Below are 23,497 nucleotides of genomic sequence, written 5' to 3'. Positions count from 1 at the left end.
CATTACAAACCGCAACTGATTTTGAACATGCAATAGCACAGACACAACATTTTGTACGATATCAATCACAGATGAGACAATATTATCCGGTGTGTAAATACAAGAAAACAATGTGTTAATGCTACTATCAACCACATGAAGAACTTTGCGTAAATTATCCTGATAAAGTTTTCGTAAGCGGGAAGCGCCTTACATTTGGGACAATTTCCAAAGTTCATTATATGCAGCATACATAAATTGTTTATTATGAAGGGATTTTGGCCCTAGGAAGAAATTGGGTAAATGTATGTCCCCATTTAAAAGAGACAAATGCTATTTGACGGATGACAATGTGGAGTGTCCCAACCATTGTTGGCATAATTTACCTACTGAGTACGTAGTAACGGAATGTGACTGAGGGAAGCGAGGGTCAAGACTACTGAGTGTAAACCCGGTGGAAGCTTTTGAAAAGCATAATTGACACGCATTTTTACTCATTGGCCACATCAACCAGTCGAATTAAGTACTGGCGTTAAGATTACCATTTAGAACCATGTCATATAGGTCGGTCACGGAATCATTTTTGTATTATGGTCATGCGCCATAGGCTAAACCAAAACATGTAGTCTGCTGTACCATGTCATACAAAAATATCAAGTGTGATGGAATTAAACATGCATGATGTAACGACTCCGCACCCTGGATCTGCCAAAGTTTGGTACCCCATATTGATTTCAAATCAATGGTGTCCTTCCAGTAATCATACCCCTTCAGGGACAAGTCGGTTATGAACAAAGAAGAATATATTAATTTAGTTTGCGCTAACATAAATTTTGAACGCATTTGTGTATTCAGTTTGTAATAAAACGACTCGGGTCTGAAAGATTATATCCAGAAAAATATACAAACTTATTTTTCTGTGTCGGTGAACTACCTTTAAACAATGTTGGAGAATGTTCCCACTGTGTATAATTCGCTACAGGTCTAAGAGTATTTGTTTTGTGTAAATAATGATGACCATAATGTTGGAAGCAGAATAAGTCAGCATAGTTTGCAGAATTTAAATACACATTTACAGTCTCAAAAGCTGTGTAATATTTCAAATCTGAAAACAAAGAATGGACTGAATGTATTCCTGGTGTGATGACATCACCTAAAGAAACACCAAACACGTATGGAATTTGAATTATCTCAGGTGGACCATATATTTTGAATGGAATTTTGTCCCAAATGATACCATCACTAACTGGAAATGCCGAAATATTGACAAATGTTTGATCCTGTTTGCTTGCTGCAACTCTTTATACAATTTACAAGCATTTCTTGTCCTGCCTGAGCCTTTTTCTGAATTTGTGAATTTCTGTTCATTTATGTCGTTTTGTTATATATGTGGCGTTGGACGCAGGATTGTTTCTCACTTTTATTCTTGTGTTCTATGTGATTTGATATACTATTAAATATTTCTGTCAGGCTGGACAGCTTTAATATAGCACTGAATTCAGGCCAATATTAATTGTTTTGTGTGAATCTCTCCTGTCAGGGACCACTTTGTAGTTGTAACGATAAAATAACCACTGGCACCCAGGTGAAACAACGTGGGCTGTTCTGTATTAGAAGCTGAATGGATTTCAGAACTAGGAAGTTCAACTGTAAGCTCAACAGGTGGAGAGGCACATTCATGCGTGATTGAAGCTGATGGAGGTACAAACACCAAATCGACCGGAGTTTCCACATCCCTTTCCAATTGTGTAGTTGTCGGTGAAACAGGCAAAGTCATAAGACTCAAAGAAACATCCAGACGAGGAATGCTTGTAGACCCACTATTCAGAATCGGCCATATAGTGTAGCTTGACATTCTCAATAGAAATAAATTGGCAAAGGAGGAAAATCACTGTATGAGTACCCTTTAATCCAAGAGCTGTGACAAGTGCAGGATAAGAAAGACCAAATTATTGTTTGTTCTCCAGCTTTACTCGGACTAGATAACCAACTTTAGGAAGCATGCCAGTAACAGGAATTAGCACCGCTGCTTCAGTGGACAAGGTCGTATGATCTTTAGCCAGCACAACTGGAGACTTCATTACGTCCTTGTAATCTTTAGAGGCAAATGCTGGACCTTGGTCAGAATGGAAGGTGCCACAGGCAAATGGTCCTACAAAGACATGCAAATCTCTAATGACATTTTGAGTGTCAGCACTACGTTGTGGCCAAACTCAAAGGAATCTAGTGCACAAATCCACTGCAACGAAAATATGTTTATATGCAATGTCAGACATCAAAGGACCGCAGTGATCAAGATATATACAACCAAATGGTTGATTCAAAATGTAAAGTTGTATATGAGGTGGACGTGTAAATGTAGAGGGCTTAATTTGTTGACAAATGTCACAACAAAGTACATAATTACGGGTCTGTCTGTATAAGCCACACCACCAAAAACGCTGCTGTAAAAGAGAAACTGTTTCAGAGACTCCGGCATGTGCAGAAGCCATGCCTTCATGTGTGGCAATGATTAAAGGACGTCTGCGTTCCTCATTGAGAATCAGCCAATCCCCAATGGATGGAATAGTTGCAAATGGAACTTGATCAGGAGATAAGTGATATGAATATTGTGAAGGAAAACCTTGTGGGAACTCCGTTCTGTCCTTCTTCGCAGCAATAGCGGCACAAATATCGCTATCAATTTTAGTCATGGACCTAGTAACTGCTGCTACTGAACATTTGACAACTGCAAATTTGGCTGTTTCATCAGGTAAAGAATTACCAACAGCATGTGCTCTCACACGCTGATGGCCAAGAGTATGAATAACATGTGTAAATGGCAAGCGTTCCTTAAGTTCAGCCACTCACCCCCAAAGCGTTTTATGATTTATTGCGCTACCTTTAGAGTCTCGATAATCATTCTGAGACCAAAAGAATAAATTGTCATTGAAAACCTGCACACAGTAGAAAGAATCGCAGACAACAAGAGTGGGTACATCAGGATCAGCGATTCTAGAGCTAAAATCAAAGCATGTAGCTCCGCCAATTGAGCTGTACAGTCGCCAAATAACTGTGTGTGCACTATGGAAGATTTAAACTCACCATCAACAATTGAGCCCGCCACTACAGTGCAGGCTGCTGAATCAGCATGCTTAGACGCAATGGCTGGCCGAGCAGAACCGTCTGTATATATGATACATTTGTACTGATCAAGAGGAAGCAAAGACAATGGAGGAGGATGAACGTCTTCATATTGTAAAAACTCCTGTGTCTGCAAAGAAGGATCAAAGATAAAAGTGACATCAGCCGATGTCAAGGAACTTGCCAATTGTATCCAACGGGGATGTAAACCTTTAGAATTCGGTACACTCGCCTTTGTCACTGCTTCCAAAGCAGGTACAGACGAGACCATAAGAATGCATTTTCCCTGTGCTAAAGAGCGTTCTTTCAGAATCACCATCTGCACAGCTGTCAAAAAAAATTAAACTATGGGAAAGCGTATTTCCACTGATGTGTACAAATGCGATTTATATGTTATTGGTACTGTGTCACCTTCATTGAACGTCAAATAAGTGAAACGTACTGTCCCTGGCACAATTCTTATGACCAAGTTCGTAGAATTGTCACGTGTTAACAAGAAGTTGGTCACAAGCAGATCAGACTGCAAAGACCGAAGAATTTCAGTGTGTTCCGTTTGCCAGCTGGAGGAAGAGAAATTGGGTTGTATTAACACGTAAAGTGGTTTGATACGCTGGGCATAATCAGGAAGGTATGTCCTCCCGAAGTTCAAAAATCCCAGGAAGGGTTGCGGTTCTTTCAATGTAATGGAGGTTGCAATTGTGCACATTCTTACAGAAAGTGGGGGGCCAACCCCTACCTTTATTATTCAGTTTGTATCCCAGGAAAAGTATAGCCAAGCAGGCGATATGGGATTTTGCAAAGTTGAATTTGTAACACAAGTCGGCAAAACTCCGGCATGATACGAGATGCGGTATCAATTCATCATCCGTCAAATAGATGTCATCAACGTAAGAGAAGGCTTCAGGATCAATATCATACATTAAGCGACACTATGCGTGCCGCAAAAGTGCCGGGTCTATTCCTATAGCCCATAGGCAAACGCGTAAATCTTTGTTGATTGCCGACCGTGATGAATGCTGTCCAGGTACGGCTTTCAGGAGCCAAATTGTAACTATAAAATCCATTGGAAATATCCAGTGTTGTTTTGTATTTTTGGGGAATTATATAATTCACTACTGCAGAGCTATGTGTGTTCTGAACCACAAACGTGACTGTTAAAATATCTGTAATTCAAAACTAAACAATATGAACCGTCCGGTTTCAATATCGGAAAATAGGATTAGTCATGGATGAAACACAGGGTTCAATGACACTCTGATATTCCAACTGCATCAATATTTCACTCACGGGTGCTTTTGCATCACGCTTGATCGGTATTGTTGTTGGGGCTGTGGCATAGATTGTAAAGGGATTCCATGGTTCAGTGAATCCTTATCCCAGCCCACCTGATTACGATACACAACCGGTGCAAGGGCTAACGCCCATTCAGCTGCATATGCTTGTTTAGCCTCTTCTGTAACATAACATGAAAAGATGGGGAATAGTAGAAAGACAAATGGTGGAGGCCAATCAGCCTCTGCCAACAAAATGTCAAAAGAAGATGTAAGGTTGTCCCAAAAGACTGCCTTAATTGTGCGTTTTATTATCACCTTCAATTTGGAAGCTTATCTCATATAGCCTATCAGGGGGTGCAACATGTGTATCCGCTATTTCCACTCTTATGAACGTGTCAGTTGCTTTCTCCTCCAGACATTGGTGGAGTAAATCCCGCACTATGGTAACTTCCGGTGCGCTGTCTAGCAGTGTTATCACCCACGTCCAATCGAGAAGCAGGGTCCAAGGCATATTTTGCTGTTAACGCTGCAACTTTTTTCTTTTGAAATGGGGCTCAATACGAAAGCTGTCCCTCTTGTTTGACTTTCACTTTAAACTGGTGCTGCAGATCACGTTGCTGTGGCGTAGTCTCACCTTGTCTGCGATCCTGTTGCTCTCTGCCACCGAATTGTTGATCCAATGTTTCCTGAAAGGAACGAGGATCAGGAATCTGAAACCTCTCTGTGTTTTTATAGTAGAACGGTCACGCAAATCTTATCTATGCTCAGAAGTAGTAGGCGGCAAGGAACACGCACGTGAACCAGCACGTGACTCTTGCTTCTGTTGTTGCTGCCTCTGAATTTTATTCCAAGCCTTCTTTGGAAAGAACGGATGTCCCTTCTTCTCAGGAGGAGGCTCATTTTGAGGAGGCTGTGTAAAAGGTCGAACTCCTAAACTGTTGCAGCCCAATGGTTTATATACATCCGCAATATTAAGCGGCAATTCCCCCTGCTTGTCCACGTTCACCACTGCTAACAGGCATTGATGGACCTGTAAGCTAACTGCTTCACCTTTTACATTGGCAAGAGTCATATCTGAGACTATAGGGAACATACCGACTAATCTCATCCCTAATTCAAGGGCTGACCCAGCCCTGTGCTCATCCTGAACCTTCTTTAGAACGGTTGGTAGAACTGTCATGGAGGGGGTGCCAAAGATCATCAAAAAAACTGCAGCAAACTGTGATCCCCAGGTAGTGCAATCAGTTACTTTGGGAGTTATACCTTTCGGTAAACTTATTGTCAGGATCCTGTGTTTCTCAACAGGGGTAGTGAGTGGAAGAACAGCCTTAAGTTGCTCAAATTTTTCTGCTAACCAAAATGGTATATCATCCCTATTCTGAGGATGCTTGCCTATCACAGAATTAACTATTACGGGAATAATAACTATACCACCAACATGTCCTGGTGGTTGTGGAGCAGGTCCAGTCAGGGCCACTTGTAAATTAACGAGACATATATTGTATAACACTTCTGTGTATATGAATCAGAGATGTATGTAATTGTCTAAGCCCTGCGAGTTTAACACCAAGATAATTAGGATGAGGTGTAAATCCCACCAAAATGGGCCATGTGGCCCTGTTGACCAATAAAGGGCCTAAACGGACCACAGTAACAGGGTGAGGAAGGGTGCCAATAAACCAGATGGGATGCTCCCAAGCTGACAACGGAACTTCAATTAAGCGATAAGGACGAAACTGCTGCAGAATCAGGGCTCGAGTTTATTCATAAAATAAATTGTCATTTCCATCTACTGCCGGAAATGTAACTCATGAGGAAAATGCTCGAAGTGGTATGCTGGATCCGCCTCTGTTTCAGGGATTCTGCACATACACAGAACTATGCGCTGGAACATGGGACCTCGGTGTATAGAGGCTAAGCATTCTTAGCACCTTAGTGCCCACAACCCAGGATCGACTAGCTATAGTTTCTCACTCGCTATGCTACACATTCATAAAGAAGCAAATGATCAGTCACCCCAGAACACAACACTCCCGGATCTTTCAGGAATCGTGCTAACAAGACACACCTTTTCGCTCACTCTCTCGTACATGTCCACAACAAGAACTGACCGAAGCACAAATATAGTTTAAAATGTTTATTTTAACTATTGTGCTCTAAAACACAGTATACAAGCCACAACCAGCAGCAAAATGCACAAACTTAACACAGCATTGCAGCAAGGTGATATCTATTATAAAGGGAGATGTCATCATATAAAGACAGTGAATTAAGGACTATAAGGGCTAACCACACTCCCCTTAGTAAGAGGAAGCTTCATTTTATAATAGAAGATCTCTGGGGTTTGTCCGCAGAACCCATACCTTAGTGCCTAGATGGTATATCTACATTATAGGAACCGCATGGCTCTTCTCCCTGGAAAGGTCCTTCTCCAAGTGTGTTACCTAAACATGCATCCCCATAATATCAAAGCACGAGCTTCCAGCAGCAGCTGTGTTAGCGTGTTTTGTCTTAGTGCTAAGGACTGACCATGACAGAATAACAAGGGGCATTGTTTATCGACCTTGCTCACAGTGTTCAGACTAAACTCCAGGAACAGGCAGAGACCAAACCAAGCAGACGGTTCTCATGTGAAAGGCATAAACAGAGTCTTGCAAAAATAAAGCCATGTAGTAACACGAGCAAAAGGAGCATCATGGATGCTGGGCTCATGCTAACTTAGCGATGTCGACAATGTCCCTATGGGACACTTGACACCCTCTCCTTGGCCAGGTCGTAGCATATACAAAAACAGAGTGCAACTGTAAACAGAGCCAACAAGTGCTTGCAAAAGAGCCAAATTGGAAAAATGCAAAAAATCCAGTTTCAAATGTTTTTAAGGTGAGTCCGGAAAATTCATCAGAGAACGTGAACCGAGGAATGCATTTCGTTGCAAAAGGTCATCCCTGTCATAGCAAAGAGGGATGCCATCCAGTTGAGTAGATCGAAGGAACACACATGCTCCTCATAATCCGATGCTTCCAGCAGCATCTGTGGACAACTTGCGCAATACTCGACGAAACTCCGTTGCAAGAGGTTCTGTGCAGCGTCACAGGTATTCCATTCCGCCAATACTTCAAGTGCAGCCGCACGCATCAAACGGCCGTCGCCAGAACAGGCCTGGTCATGGGTCAGTAGCGGACCCATTAACAGATCCTAATACAGGTCAGTGCCAGATGCCAGATGCATTGGAGAGGCATAAATCCAAGGCCCAATAGAAAGGGCACTGTCGGCAATAGAACACAGGTTGTCCACATTGCTGGGACTGGCGTACTTTTCGGGGTTTCACCCCCGAGTGGGACGGGTATGCCCAAACATGGGTCCCATGCTCTCCATGCTACTGGAGCCAAGCTATCCTGGCTGATGAGGGCTGAAAGCCCGAAACCGGTCCTAGGATGCTTGTCTCCAGTCCAGGGAGGACCTGGCCTGGCAGTTCGGGCTGGACTGTTCCCATTGGGTGCAGGGTCAAGACTGATTTACATATGGCTGGGTCCAAAGTGGAATGGCATGGTGAGCAAAAAAACGATGGATTTAGGCCCAGATCTCTGTACTGGGGTGAATGTATGACATCGTTCTGCATTCTGTCCATCAATTGTTCTTTTTGCATTTGTCACCCCGAGTGGGACGGGTATGCCCAGACATGGGTTCCGTGCTCTCCATGCCACTGGAGTCAAGCTATCCTGTCTGATGAGGGCTGAACGCCCACAACCGGTCCTAGGATGCTTGTTTCCAGTCCAGGGAGGACCTGGCCTGGCAGTTCAGGCTGGACTGTTCCCATTGGGTGCATGGTCAAGACTGATTTGCATATGGCTGGGTCCAAACTGGAATGGCATGATGAGCAAAAAAATTATGGATTGAGGCCCAGATCACTGTACTGGGGTGAATGTATGACATTGTTCTGCATTCTGTCCATCATTTGTTCTTTTTGCATTTGTCACCCCGAGTGGGACAGGTATGCCCAGACGTGGGTCCCGTGCTCCCCATGCCACTGGAGTTAAGCTATCCTGGCTGATGAGGGCTGAAAGCCCAAAACCGGTGCTAGGATGCTTGTTTCCAGTCCAGGGAGGACCTGGCCTGGCAGTTCAGGCTGGACTGTTCCCATTGGGCGCAGGGTCAAGACTGATTTGCATATGGGTGGGTCCAAACTGGAATGGCATGGTGAGCAAAAAAACGATGGATTTAGGCCCAGATCTCTGTACTGGGGTGAATGTATGACATTGTTCTGCATTCTGTCCATCAATTGTTCTTTTTGCAAAGAATTACCAACAGCATGTGTTCCCATGCTGATGGCCTAGAGTATGAATGACCTGTGTGAGGGGCAAACATTATTTAACTTCCGCCACTCGGACCCAAAGCATTTTATGCTTTATTGTGCTACCTTTAGAGTCTCGATAATCATTCTGAGACCAAAAGAATAAACTGTCATTGAAAACCTGCACACAGTAGGAAAAATTGCACACAACAAGTGTGTTCACATCTGGATCTGCGAATTCTAGAGCTAAAATCAAAGCACGTAGCTCTGCCAATTGTGCCCTACACTCTCCAAGTACCTGCTTATGGACTAGAATTAAATTCACAACTCACAATTGAGACAGCCACAATAGCACAAGCTGCTGAATAAGCATGCTTTGACCCGACGGCAGGCTGAGCAGACCAGTCAGTGTAGATGATACATCTGTACTGATCCAAAGGAAGAAAGAGGATGAACATGTTCACATTGTAAAAACTCCTGTGTTTGCAATGAGGGATCAGCCGAATTCCAGGAACTTGCCCATTGTATCCAACGGGGATGCAAAGCTTTAGAATCCAGTACACTCGCCTTAGTCACTGCTTCCAAAGTAGGTACAGACGAAACCATAAGAATGCGTTTTCCCTGCGCCAGAGAGCGTTCCTTCAGAATCGCCATCTGGACCGCAGTGAAAATTTTGTCAACTGTGGAATATCACATTTCCGCCAATGTGTACAAGTGCGTTTTATATGCTATTGGTACTGTGTCACCTCATTGAAAGTCAAATAAGTGAAACCTACTGTCCCCGGCACAATTGTTATAACCATGTTCATGGTGCAGAGACTAAATATCGAATACAAATATCGACTTACCTGAATAGCTTTGCAAAAATATTGTGGCTCAAGAATATCGTGGTGCAGAATATCGACTTTGGGTGTGTAATATCGATGTTAAAAATATCATTTTTGTATTAATGTTATGTATGTTAGTATATATTTTATATGTGTGTGATGCATGCAATTTTTGTATAAGATTTGTTTATATTTTTATTATATATTTTAAATTTTCTGGTAGTTTTTGAAAATGTTTTCCTTGAATTTTGCGTTTTTAGTTCTGTAACGGGTTGTGGGTTTATAGGGGAATAGGGTGGGAAGTAATTTAATTATATAAAATGTATAGAATAACTTTTGTTTATTAATAATTGTTGAATTGAAATGTTATAGTGTTAAATGTGTAATTTAATTTGTTATCAATTATGTAATAATTATGTGTGTGTTGTGCTGTTTATAGGTGAAAATGGTGGGAATGGTGGGAAGTAATTTAGATTTTTAATTGATGATTTAATAATTAGTTGTTAATTCATTTAAATTAATTAATTGGGAATTAATTATTTTAATTGTGTAATTATTTTTATGTGTGTGTTGTGGTGTTAATAGGTGAAAATGGTGGTGAGGGTGGGAAGTAATTTAATAATACTTTTTTATTAATTAATTGGCAATTAATTATGTTAATTGCGTACAAAATCCTAGGTGTGTTGTGGTGTTTATAGGCGGGAAGTGTGGGAAGTAATTTATTAATACATATTAGTTAATTAATTAAAAATAAATAATTAGTAATTAATTATGGTATTTGTGTACTTCATTTTAGGTGTTTGTTGTGAATATTATAGTGTTAAAGAATGCATATTAAATCAATGCTTATTAATTATTTTTATTAATAATAAATTGTCAAATGATTAATAATTATGTTGATTATGGAAATACATTATAATGAAAATGTTGAAGTTTTTTTTATTGGTGTGGTGTTAGGCTAGGAAATAAAATAAATATATTATTGTTTTTAAAAAAAAATTGTTGGTTAATATTTGCTTATTTTAAATAAATATTGTTTATAAATGTATTTATTTTAAATATTAGTTATACCTTTTTGATATATGTAATTATTGTATTTAATGTTAATGTTTAATATATATTTAATCTGCTATTTTTTAAATATTGTTCATGTATTTTTTATGTTGTGTAAATTCCTAAAATATTTAAATGTTAATTTATTTTTTGTTTCTCTGCTATCCAACACTTTCCTTACTGTTGCACTCACAGGAGTTGGAATAGTAATTTTTATTAATCCGCTATCCTGCACTTTCCCTTCTGTTGCACTCACTGGAGTGGGAATAGTAATTTTTTTTCATCCGCTATCCTTCACTTTCCCTACTGTTGCACTCACTGGAGTGGGAATAGTAATTTTTACCCCTTTACTATCCTGCACTTTCCCTACAGTTGTATTTATTGTATTGCAAAATGTTTGTTTTAATTTTTTTTTAGTTAAATGTTTGAATTCATTGTAAAATGGCTATTTGTTTATTTTTTTAATTATCGATATATGTTTATATTTAATTGTTATATATTTAAAAGTTAAAAAATTAAATAAAGATAATAGTTAATACATTATATTTAAGTGCATATATGTTTATGTATACATTTTTATGTTTGTGTATTTATATTTTTTTATTAAGTTTATTTGATATATTTAGTTAAAATGTATATTAAATTTAATTTATTTTGTTAAAAATATTAATATTTAATATATTTATTTTATGTTATAAATATTTTAACAAATTATATCAAGTATTTCAACTTTACCTCTGCGCACTGTATCCTTGTGGCTGTTGCTATAACATTTTTAAACCATGATCTAAAGAACATAACTGAATGAACTCAAAAATGAATCAAAACATTCATGAACATAAAGCTTCATACAAAACAAGCAATATATATTAATTGCTTCATATTGTAGATTTTAATCCGTTGTAATCACAAATATTTTCTTGAGGCATAATATCTTTGTATCAATATATAATGTCCATGAAATCCATTTCTTGTGATGCCCTTCTACTAGCATGCCCAATGCATTTTGGGCCCCATCGACCCTTCCTAGGGGCTAAAAATCTGTAAATCATACAAACAATACAGAATTTTAATACAATGTCTCCATGTAAAGCGCAGGGGAACATTATAAAAAATTTACAATTCCTACAATTAATAAAGCATCATGTAGTGTATGACAGCACAATGTTTTCTTTAAACCATCACAGATTGCTGAAGTTATGACTGGTTTTTCAAGAAAAAAGAAAAAAGAAAGGAAATCAGACCTCAGTGGTGAAATAAAAATGAGAAACCACTCGTGAACGCGAGAAAAGTAACAAATCAACCAATACCCTATCCGCGCTAACACCCGGTGCCTATGATTACAGTAAAGACCTCACAATAGTCAAAAGAGCCCGAGTGACACCCGCTGAAAGTGCAAGGTAACAGAAAACCGAAAAAACCAATGACTCGTCTCACCAGGCTTCTTGTAGAAAACCGGCTTACTTATGGAACGTTACACAATTGCCTCAACTTAAGATCCTGAAACAAACGAGAAAACACCATGACCACCTTAACGTTGAACCTGATTCAAACGTGTATATCAGAAACATGACTCTTTTTTACCTTCGAGTACAACAAATCTGCTTCTATTGTAGTATTCCAATCCAAAACGTATCAACCCGACATCGCTCTATTACGGAGTTGGTTCTTCCACAAAAGCGTGTTTAAGAATTCAAACGCGGTGTGCAACAAAGAAAGGACTACTACAGGCTGCACTTATAGGGGCCATCTTGGAATAGTACACTGCTAAGCTCTAGTGTTAAAACTATGGTATAAAACAACAAAGAAAGGACTACTAGAAACTGCACTTGTGGGGGCCATCTTGAAATAATACAATGCAAAGCTTTGGTGTGAAACTACTTAATTGAAATAACCAAAACCTTAATGAACATTGGTTTCTCTTTACATGAATAATGATTCCTATCACTGAGTCTCCTATTTTCACAAAACCACGATCCCAAAGCGCTAATGTTCGACAATGAAAATGATGAGCTACAAAATAAAGAAATAGGGCATGCTAGTAGAAGGGCATCACAAGAAATGGATTTCATGTACATTATATATTGATACAAAGAGATTATACCTCAAGAAAATATTTGTGATTACAAAGGATTAAAATCTACAATATGAAGCAATTAATATATATTGCTTGTTTTGTATGAAGCTTTATGTTCATGAATGTTTTGATTCATTTTTGAGTTCATTCAGTTATGTTCTTTAGATCATGGTTTAAAAATGTTATAGCAACAGCTACAAGGATACAGTGCGCAGAGGTCAAGTTGAAATACTTGATACAATTTATTGTTGATTTATGACTTGTTCAGTCAGCACGTCAGCCTATGCAGCACGCCGCATTTAAAAGAGACACACATAAAGTATATAGGAGTTTAATTCAGGAGTGCTCCTCTCTCCAATTAATAAATATATATTTTTAGGTCAATATTTTGTACATCTATATTTTTTACTTGAATATTTTTTATTCAATATTCTTGTACTTATCTGTTTAAATATAGGGAGTCAATATTTTTACTTTGATATTTAGAACATCGATGTTTGTTACATCGATATTCTATCAGTGAACCCAGGTTCGGAGAATTATCACGTGTTAACAAGAAGTTGGTCGCAAGCAGATCAGACTGCAAAGACCTTAGAATCGAGGTATGTTCCGGAAGCCAGCTGGCATACAAAAAAGAAGGCTGTATCAACACATAAAGCGGTTTGATACGCTGGACATAATCAGGAATGTAAGTCCTCCCGAAATTCAAAAATCCCAGGAAAGACTGTAGTTTTTTTAATGTACACTGAGGTTGGATTGTACACACTTCTCCAGAAAGTGGGGGGACCTTCATTATTGAGCTCATAGTCCAAAAAGAGAACCGCCATACAAGTGATGTGTGACTTAGCAAAATTTAATTTGTAACCCAAGTCTGCAAAAGAGAGAATGATGTGCTCCACCGGCACAAGATGCAGGATCAATTCGTCATCCATCAAATAAATATCATCGAAGTATGAGAACGCATCAGGGTCAATGTCGTGTAATTGAGACACAACACGTGCAGCAAAAGCCCCGCGACTGTTCTTATATCCCATAGGCATACGCGTAAAGTGATTCTGTTTGTCGACAGCGGTAATGCTGTCAAATCACGGCTACCAGGAGATAAATCATGACTATAAAAACCATTGGAAATATCCAGTGTTGTTTTATATTTTTTGCGAACGATATTATTCACAAACGCAGAGCTGTGTGTGTTTTGTACTGCAAATGTACGAACGTGACCGTTTAAATGTCCATGATCCAAAACTATATGATATGAACCATCCGGTTTTAGTATCAGAAAAAGAGGATTATTCATGGATGAAACACAGGGTTCAATGACACTCTGATATTCCAACTGGGTAAAAATTTCACTAACGGATGCCTTTGCTTTCCGTCTGATCGGATATTGTGCCTACGGCTGGAGCATAGAACGTAAAGGTATTTCATGTTCCGGCTAATCTTTACCCCAGCCCACATGATTACGATACACGGCCGTCGCTAGGGCTAAAGCCCATTCTGCAGCTTAAGCTTGTTTAGCCTCTTCAGAGATGTAAGGGGAAAAACTAGGGAGTATAACATCTTTCCCTCTGGAAGAAGACAAAACAAATGGAGGAGGCCAATCTGTCTCCACTAACAAAATGTCATAGGAGGAGGCAAGGTTGTCCCAAAAGATCCCCTTAATAGTATGTTTAATGTCACCTTCAATTTGGAGTTCTACCTCATAAAGCCTATCAGGGAGTGCAACTGTGTCTGCTGTTTCCAATGTGATGAAAGTATGAGTTGCTTTCACATCAGACAAGGACGGAGTGCCTCCTGCACTATGGAAACTTCTGCCGTGCTGTGAAGGAGTGTCAACACCCATCTTTAATTGAGGAACAGGGTTCTCACCGTCTGAGGCATACTTTGCTGTCAAAGTGGCAACTTTCTTCTTTTGAAATGGTGCCCGAAAAGGAGGCAGTCCCTCCGGTTTGGCTTTAACGTCAAACTGGCGTGGTGGATCACATCTTTGCTGAGTGGTCTCGCCTTGACTGTGATCCTGTCGCTCTCCACCACCGAACTGTGAATGCGACCAGTACTGTAATGGACGAGGAGAGCGAGGATCAGGAACTTGAAACCTCTCCGGTGTCCTAATTTTAGAGCGTTCAAGCAAATCATATGTACGCTCAGAAGTTTCAGGTGTCAGTAAACCAGCATGCAAACCTTGCTTCTGCTGTTGCTGCCCCTGATTTCTATTACATTTCTTTTTAGGAAAGACTGGACACCCATCCTTCTCAGGTTGGGTCTTTTGTTGTGTTTGTATACAAGGTTTAATACCCAGGTTATTGCGTTCTAAGGATTTATATACTCTAGCAATAAACTTAGGTAATTCCTGTTGCTTATCCACGTCAGCAACCGCCTCTAGGCTCTGATTCACCTGTAAGCTAACTGCTTCCCCCTTGACGTTAGCAAGGATCATATTGGAAACAATAGGGAACACCCCCACCAATCTCATTCCCAAATTCAGGGCAGCCTCAGCCCCGTGTTCATCCTGAAGTTTTATAAGTACGGACGGAAGAACGGTCATGGAGGGGGTGCCAAAGCACAGCGAATATACCGCTGCAAACACTTTCCCCCAGGTAGTGCAATCAGCCGAATGGGGAATGAGTCCTTTAGGTAAACTCATGGTAAGGATCCTGTGTTTCTCCATAGGCGTAGTATGTGGGAAGACAGCCTTGAGTTGCGCGAATTTTTCTGCAACCCAGTATGGGAAATCATCCCTTTTCTGAGGACGTTTACCCATCACCGAAATTATCATGATGGGACTAATCACAAGACCACCACCATGTCCAGGTGGGTGTGCAGCAGCACCAGGTGGAGCCACCTGAATATTACTTGACATAAACTGTATTACAGCTCTATGTATATGTATCAACGATGTATCTACTTGTCGTAGTTCTACGGTAGGAACCTTATGGTAATTTGGGTATGGTGTAAACCCAGCCAAAACTTGCCACGTTGCACCATCGTCCGATAAGGAGCCTAAACGGACCACAGAAATAGGGTGATGAAGGGCGCTATTAAACCATATGGTGTGCTGCCAAGCTGTCAACGGAACCTCAAGCACTCGATAAGGGCGATATTCCTGCGGGACCGCAGAGGCCGTATATCCGTGAAACAAATTGTCATTCCCATCCACTGCCGGAAACGTAAATCAAGAATAGAAAACCTCGAAGCGGTATGCTGCCTCCACCTCAACAACAAAAAGGAGATCTGCCCCTGCATTAGGGACTCCAAGCTGTGACAAATAAGCGGTGACCGAAGCGCGGTTTGGGGCCACAATAGTGACCGCCATAAGAAGAGAACTATAAGGAACTAATGAACTGAAGTGCAAAAGTGGGTCAAAATACAAAGAAGAACCTTTTAAAATCCAAGTTTGAAAAACCTATAAACATCAAATATAGGAGGCTAAGCCCTCACACTCCAAAAACTGGTGCGAGGGTATTGTGGGCACACACAAGTACTACTCAGGGGTCTTGCGAATAAGTACCAGACCAAACATTGGTGGCGTCATGTTGCAGGGATTCTGCACATACACAGACCTATGCGCAGGAATATGGGGGCTCGGTGTATAGGAGCTAAGCCTTTCTGCCACCTTAGTGCCCATGTACCCAGGACCCACTAGCTATAATTTCTCACTCGCTCTCCTACACACTCATGAAGAAGCAAATGATTAGACACCCCAGAACACAACACTCCCAGATCTCTTAGGAATCGTGGTAACAAGACACACCTTTTCGCTCCCTCCCTCAAACAGGTCCACAACAAGAACTGACCAAAACATGAATATAGTTTAGAATGTTTATTTTAACTATTGTGCTCTAAAACACAGTATATGAGACACAACCAGCAGCAAAATGCACAAACCTAACACAGCATTGCAGAAAGACCATATATCATGAAGGGAGATGTCATCATATAAAGACAGTGGATAAAGGACTATAAGGCCTAACCACTCTCCCCATGGTAAGAAGAATCTTTATTTCATATTAGAAGATCTCTGGGCTTTGTCAGCAGACCCCATACATTAGTGCCTAGATGGTATATCTACATCATAGGAACCGCATGGCTCTTCTCCCTGGAAAGCTCCCTCTCCAAGTGTGTGTTACCTAAACATGTATCCCCATCATATCAAAGCAAGAGCTTCCAGCAGCAGCTGTGTTAGCATGTTTTGTCTAGGCGCTAGGGACTGACCATAACAGAATAACAAGGGGCATTGTTTATCGACCTGGTTCACAGTGTTCAGACTAAACTCCAGGAACAAGCAGAGAACAAACCAAGCAGACGGTTATCATGTGAAAGGCATACACAGAGTCATGCAAAAATAAAACAATGTAGTAACGCGTGCAAAAGCAGCATCATGGCTGCTGGGCTCATGTTGACTTACCGATGTCGACAATATCCCTATCGGCCACCTGACACCTGGACTACAAATAATAAAATCAGGCCCACATTAGGGACTCCATGCTGAGTCAAATGTGCTGTAAACAGCACCCGATTATGTGCCGCAATTGCTACTGCCATAACTACAACAGTATAGAAGAAACTAGGAAAGTGATAGCGCAAAATTGGGTTCAGATGATAATGACAAAACCTTTTAAAGTTCAAGCTTGAAAAACCTATAAAACTCTAATATAGGCGGTGAAACCTACACACCAAGGACGTCTCCGTAAATGGTGAGAGGGTATTAAGGGCAAGCACAAGTGCTACTCAGGTGCCTCGTGAATAAAAATCGTTGGTGGCGCCATGTTGCAGGGATTCTGCACATACACGGAACTATGTGCAGGATTATGCGACCTCAGTGTATAGGGGCTAAGCCTTCCCACCACCTTAGTGCCCACATGCCCTGGACCGACTAGCTGTAGTGTCTCACTTGCTCTCCTACACACTCACTGAGAAGCAAATGATTAGACACCCCAGAACACACTACTCCCGACTCTCTCAGGAATCGCGGTAACGAGGCAAAACCCTTTCACTCGCACTCTCGTTTTTGTCCACAATAACATCTGACAGAGACACAAAATAGTTTAGAATATTTATTTTATCTATCATATTCTATAATGCAGTATACGTGCCACAACAAGTAGAAAAATGCATAGTACAAATATTGTCAGCATAGCAACAAGACCTTATATCATGAAGAGAGATGTCATAATGAAAAGACAATAGAGAGAAGACAGTTCAGCCTAACCTTCCTCCCCTTGCTAGGAATATTTATTATTATATAACAGAGGATCTCTGGGTTTTGTCAGCAGACCCCATACCTTAGTGCCTAGATGGTAGATCTACATCATATGAACCTCATTGCCCTTCTCCCTGGAAAGGTCCCTCTCCAAGTGTGTGTTTTTCATGCTTGTATCCCCGTAATATCAAAATGCTAGTCTCCCACCAGCTGCATAGGTATGTTGTGTCTAAGTGCTAGGGCCTGACCAGAACAGAACAACAAGGGCATTGTTTATCGACCTTGCTCACAATGTTCAGACTAAAATCCAGGAACAGGCAGAGAACAAACACAGTGAACAGTTCCAATGTGAAAAGCACGGACAGGGTCGATGCAATATGAAAGCAGCCAGCAACATGTGCAAAGCTGAATCATGGCTGAAGGGCTCATGCTAACTTAGTGATGTCGACAATGCCCCCACCGGCCACGTGACAGTGTGTGTATATGAGGTGGACCTGTAGCAAGTGTGTGTTAGTAAGACTCCTTTTGTGATGAAAGTCTAAGTGCATGAACCAGTGGGATGCATTTTACATGACATGATGGACAGTAGATGCTGCTTTCCCACACAGTGTGCTTGTATTGACTGCATCCTTGTGGATAATGGGTGGAGACCCAGAACTAAAGTGAGGGAGAATGGTGAAAAGGCTACCCAAAAAAGTCATTGAGGTCTTTTTTGCAAAGGGCTGTTGATTAGTTCTTCCTGAGGGGTGACTTAAAGTCCATGGTAGGAGTAAGGGGTAGGTCATAGGCTACTCTTGATAAAGGTGTCAATATTTCTATAAGCAGGGCTTCTCTTTTTGACTGTGCCTGAAAGCTGATGACAGCCAGGTGCTGAGATAACATGCTTAATTGTGTCCTTGTTTTGCACACTTTTGCTTGGAACCAGCACTTTAATACTCTTCTGCTGTGAGAGCCATCACCTAGCAGAAAGGCTGTGTGTGAGCTACAGAAAATAATATTTAAAAGTGAAGCAGTTTGGAAACGCCAATAGTGGGTTCACATACCCATTAGGAAAATGAGTGTTAAAGTAGAACTGTGCATGATAGATCGATAGGTCACAGGAATGGAGATAACAAAATGTTTATTCAGTGCCTTATTACTTACAATATTTGTAAAAATAATATTTGTAATAAAGTCAATGAATACAAATTTCTTTGAGTTTCTTTTCTTCTTTGGGACCGATTCGGATCTGGGTCGGAAGGGCACCGAACGCGATCCGGCCAGTGAAACGACGCGCTGTACGCGTATTTTCTGCCCAACTCGTACAGCTATACGAGCGAGCAAGTACGATGCGAGCTACATGACATTCACCAACCGACTCGTTTCCGTGTCCGAACCGCTCCGTACGTCTCGGTCGGAAGTTAACCGTGACATGCAATGGATGCGATTTACGACCGAGCCAGTGCAATGCACTTGTCGGACAGCCTGTGCGAGCCGGAGTGTCCGGCTCGCAAATCGTCTGGGTTGTTGCCTTTGGGGGTCCGCGTCGGACCCCCTGTCACCCGCAGCCCTATGACTTGGACGCAGGGGGAGACTCATGGGTCTCCCCAACACAGGCATGTACGGTGCGGATGGCACCGACGCATACTCACGGTAGAGGGCGCACTTGTCCGCGACGTACCCATTCAGTCAATGGGAGCCCATGTACGCGTCGTATGACCGGCTCCCATTGACTTCTATGGGAGTCCGACCGAACTAAGTCCGACAGCATACGGTCGCATCGTACTCGCTCGGTCGGATTGCAGGACTCCGGCTCGGTCGGAAAACACTCCGGATCCGGCTCGGTCGGAGTGCTTTCCGACCTGGATCGGAATCGGCCCCTATGTGTTTATTGCCTATATGCCTTTTTCTGATTGACTGGGAAAATTCATTCATATTCCAATGATATTCAGTTCAATTAATCATTGTCCCATTTGTTTGTGTGTGGCTCCTTGACAGAATACTTGTTCTCATGCCCCAACAGAGTACAGCAGACTTTCCTCACTGAAGTGCCAGACTGAATCTTTAAGGATAACAGTATTAAATTCATTGGCTAACCCTTTGGTCAACTGCATGGCAGATGATTGTATAAGGATCTGTGTTGTAACAAAACACCCACTGTTATGGGTGCAAGGCAGATACTTGCTTCTTTACGAGCAAGATATGGTCTGTACTTTGATATGCAGTGAAACCTGGATGCTCACTGTTATACTGCAAAGAGGAAATGGAGAGAAATTGTGAAGGAAATATCTTTTAAAATGCATGATAATATTGAAATTAAGGGTCCACTTTAAAGTATGGGGGTCTTGTCTGTCAGGACAGCAAAAAGAAATTTCATGGAATAGCACTACTGAGAAATCATGTAATTTAAACCATCTAATGGAAATTTTCAGACAGAATGGCATTTACCTTTTTGTAGAAATCAATTCATATAATGTCTTTTTGGTCGAAATTGGCATTTGAATTATTATTTTTTAAGTGTAAATACGATGGTTGCAGCTCTTACTCTCAATAACAGTTTAGCAGGAGATATTTATTTCAGTGCTTTACTTCAGGGGCCATTAATATTTCATAATTATATATTTTGCATTGTCAAACATTTACTTCACTAACTCATCCCCACTCATAAATAGCTTCCATTGCTAACTCCTCACAACACTTAAACACCATAAGTCCTGCTCCTTAAAGCCGCTCACCAAACCTAAACGACACTCATTCCTGAAGCCTAAAAGCCCTTTTTACCCCACAAATCTACCATCACTGAACCATAAAATCACTCACTACCTCTAAATCCACCCATTATCGAACCTAAAAACCCCTTTCTTCTCCTAAACCCCACCCACCCATGCCCCTTTAAACATCTCAGCATACCCAGACTCCGTCCATCCCTGTACCCTTGAATAAATATCACCACCCTTAAATACCATCCATCCATGACCCATAAGAAAGCCTCATCACTATTTACTACTCATCCCTGAACCTTAAAACCCCTTTCTACATCTAAACTCCACCCATCACTGAATCCTTAAAGCCCCTCACCACCCTACACTCCACTTCATCCCAAACCCTAAAAGTTCTTTACCACCCCAGCTGCTACCCATAATGAAACCCTCACAAGCTCTAAACGTGGCCCATCCATGAACCCTAAAAACCCTCAACACCCTTACACTCCACCCATCCCTGAAACGTCAAAACACCTCACACACCTAAACACCACTCATGTGTGAACCCTAAAAAACCCTCACCACCCCTGCACTCCACCCACCTCTGAACTAAAAATCAATTTCTATGCCTGATCGGCAATTATTCCTGACTGCTAAAATCCTAACATTACTGATCCTTTAACCCAAAAACCCCACATTAGTCCTAAACTCCATGCAATTTTAATGTCATTTTAGATTTTGCCTTGAAATTATCTTTCTTTAAAATTATTCCTTTAGTTTCATTCATTTCCTTAAAATTGCCTTCCATTAAAATTGATTTTCCATGATTTGGTTTCCTCCAATGTGGTTTCTCAATTTTCATTTTCCATTAATTCACACACATCAGGGTAGAACACAACCATATTTAGAGATCACCATCAATCTCTGTGCCTTCAGAGAAACTACTGTCACTGTAATTTCTCTGATGTTTTTGATGTGTCCAAATCAGTCTCCAAAAGCTGGAGTTTGTTCATAAAAAACAAAATACTAATGACCCCGCACCCTGGCAGTTTTCTCTAACAGTGTGGGGGCCATTTGTTTTATTTTTCTGCTAGAGACTGTTAGGATTTTTTTGGTGGTGATCAACAGGAAAATAACAGATCAGATCTCATGCCCTAAATTGGGAAGAAGGTTGGAGGTCTATATTACAATGGTCAATACTCCATCGGCCACAAAAGATGCAGGTCTTGTCATGACTTGCTCCCTGCGTTCCCGTGTCCACCACCAGGGGGCTGAATTGTGGGACTCTCCAGTGTCATAATAAGCTACTGGACCCTCCCCTTCATGCATATTCTAACTTCCAGCCATTTGGACACTATTGCGAAATTGACATCCATTCCCAATCCATGCCAGGTTTTGTGAAAGCAAGCCTGCTCATGCTTGACACTCCATTACCCAGAATTCCCTGCTCACTGCTTCGACTCCACCCCTGCAGGCCAAGGATGGGTGGAGGAATTCAGCTCACCTGTGGCTGGCTGCTGCTAGCCTGCTCACACCTGATGCATGTAATTACTGTGAGCTCTTTTAGGCCCCAGCGCCCTTCAGTCCAGTGTTGGTCATTGTAGCTGTTTACCGGTGAGACCGATCCTTGTTTCCAGTGCTCCCTGAGCTTTAGTTATGACTTGTTCCTGAACTAGCACTGGCTGCAGTGCTACCTTGGCTTTTGAGCTTTTGCTAAATTCTTGTCTTGCTGAAGCACTGCCTTCTATGCTACTTTGTTTTCTTGATTCCTGAACCTTCACTATTCTAGTATACCCTTGTAGCCTTCCCTTCTGTGTACCCTTTTCCAGTCCCTGCCTTTCTTCCCATTTTCTTGGTTCCAGTTCCTAGTTTGCTGTCTTTCTATTCTGCTGTCTTGCTTCTGTTGCCTTGTATGTTTGTTACCCGCTTTCTGCCAAGTGTGCCCTGTGATTTCCTTCCTTTCCTGTTAAGCACTCCTCCTTGCCAGCTCCTTGTCTATTGTGCTTGTGTTTAGTTATACCCCCTTGCTGTTACTGCCTTGCGTGTGCCTGTTTGATCACCAGGATTCATGGGCTCAGCTGACTACCTAGGTAGTGTTTCTTGTTCACTTTGAGTTACATTTATAACATCACCGTAGATAAACGCTCCACAGACCCTGCCTTTGCATGGATATCCTACATGTGGGTATTTGCAGTCAGTATCTGTAACAGCAATTGTGGGTGAGAAAACTTACTGAGCTTCATTCTTACCATGTGGAGCTCCTGAGTGCTTTACCCCACACTCCACTTTATTGTTAATGTTGTTTCATATATATGTCTTGTACATTCGTCCTGGGTGTAGTTTTTCTGAATGCTAAATTGCCTTGTGAGTGCCCTTCCTTTCTGAGTCTTAGCCAATTTTGTTCCTTCGTGCAGGCTTCCCCTTTGGATCCCTTTTCTCCTCTGAGTTGTATGATCCTGGGCAGCGCTGTACTCCTCTTTCTGTGGACATTTTCTACCCAGTCCTATCCAAGTCCCTGACACTGTTCCCAACACAGTTCCGGACAGTCCCTGACAGGTCTGCCTGACTCACAAAAGAGCAGTCGGGCCAAGGGATTGATGGACATGGTATTCTGTCGTTTTTGTGGCAGAGTACTGTGGCTGGCAAATTCTACATTAGCCTGCTAGAAACTTTTTGGTGGATTATTCAAATGCGCAATTTCATAATGGGAGAATTAGATTAATTGCTTTGGCTGCCTAGTCTAAATTTGAATCATCACCTGCTTCTCTTTTGGTTTAGTTTGTTATTCCAGTTAAACAGACTAAAGAGTATTCCTGGCTCTTAAAAATATAATTTTCAGAGGAAAGTTACTTATAATTTGATATATTTAATGGAACTTTGCCAAAAAGTAATGAAAGTAATAAGGAAGCACATAAATCCAGTATTGTGGAAGGCAGGATTACACTGTATTCACTCCTTTTAATTACTTGTTTGGACTGAAATTAGAAAGTGT

The 23,497-nt window shown here is 41.2% G+C and overlaps 1 protein-coding gene across 1 annotated transcript in view; it reads right to left on the bottom strand.

The window, feature by feature from the left end:
* The window catches only part of LOC146811634 (transmembrane protease serine 9-like), a 1,785,969-nt gene that overhangs the window by 1,649,988 nt on the left and 112,484 nt on the right, over positions 1-23,497 (bottom strand). The window lies entirely within an intron of this gene.

The sequence above is a fragment of the Triturus cristatus genome, chromosome 7 (genome assembly GCF_964204655.1).
Source record: "Triturus cristatus chromosome 7, aTriCri1.1, whole genome shotgun sequence".
Classification (NCBI taxonomy): Eukaryota; Metazoa; Chordata; class Amphibia; order Caudata; family Salamandridae; genus Triturus; species Triturus cristatus.
The sequence above is the reverse complement of the archived record's forward strand: the minus strand, read 5'-3'. Positions and strand labels throughout refer to the sequence as shown.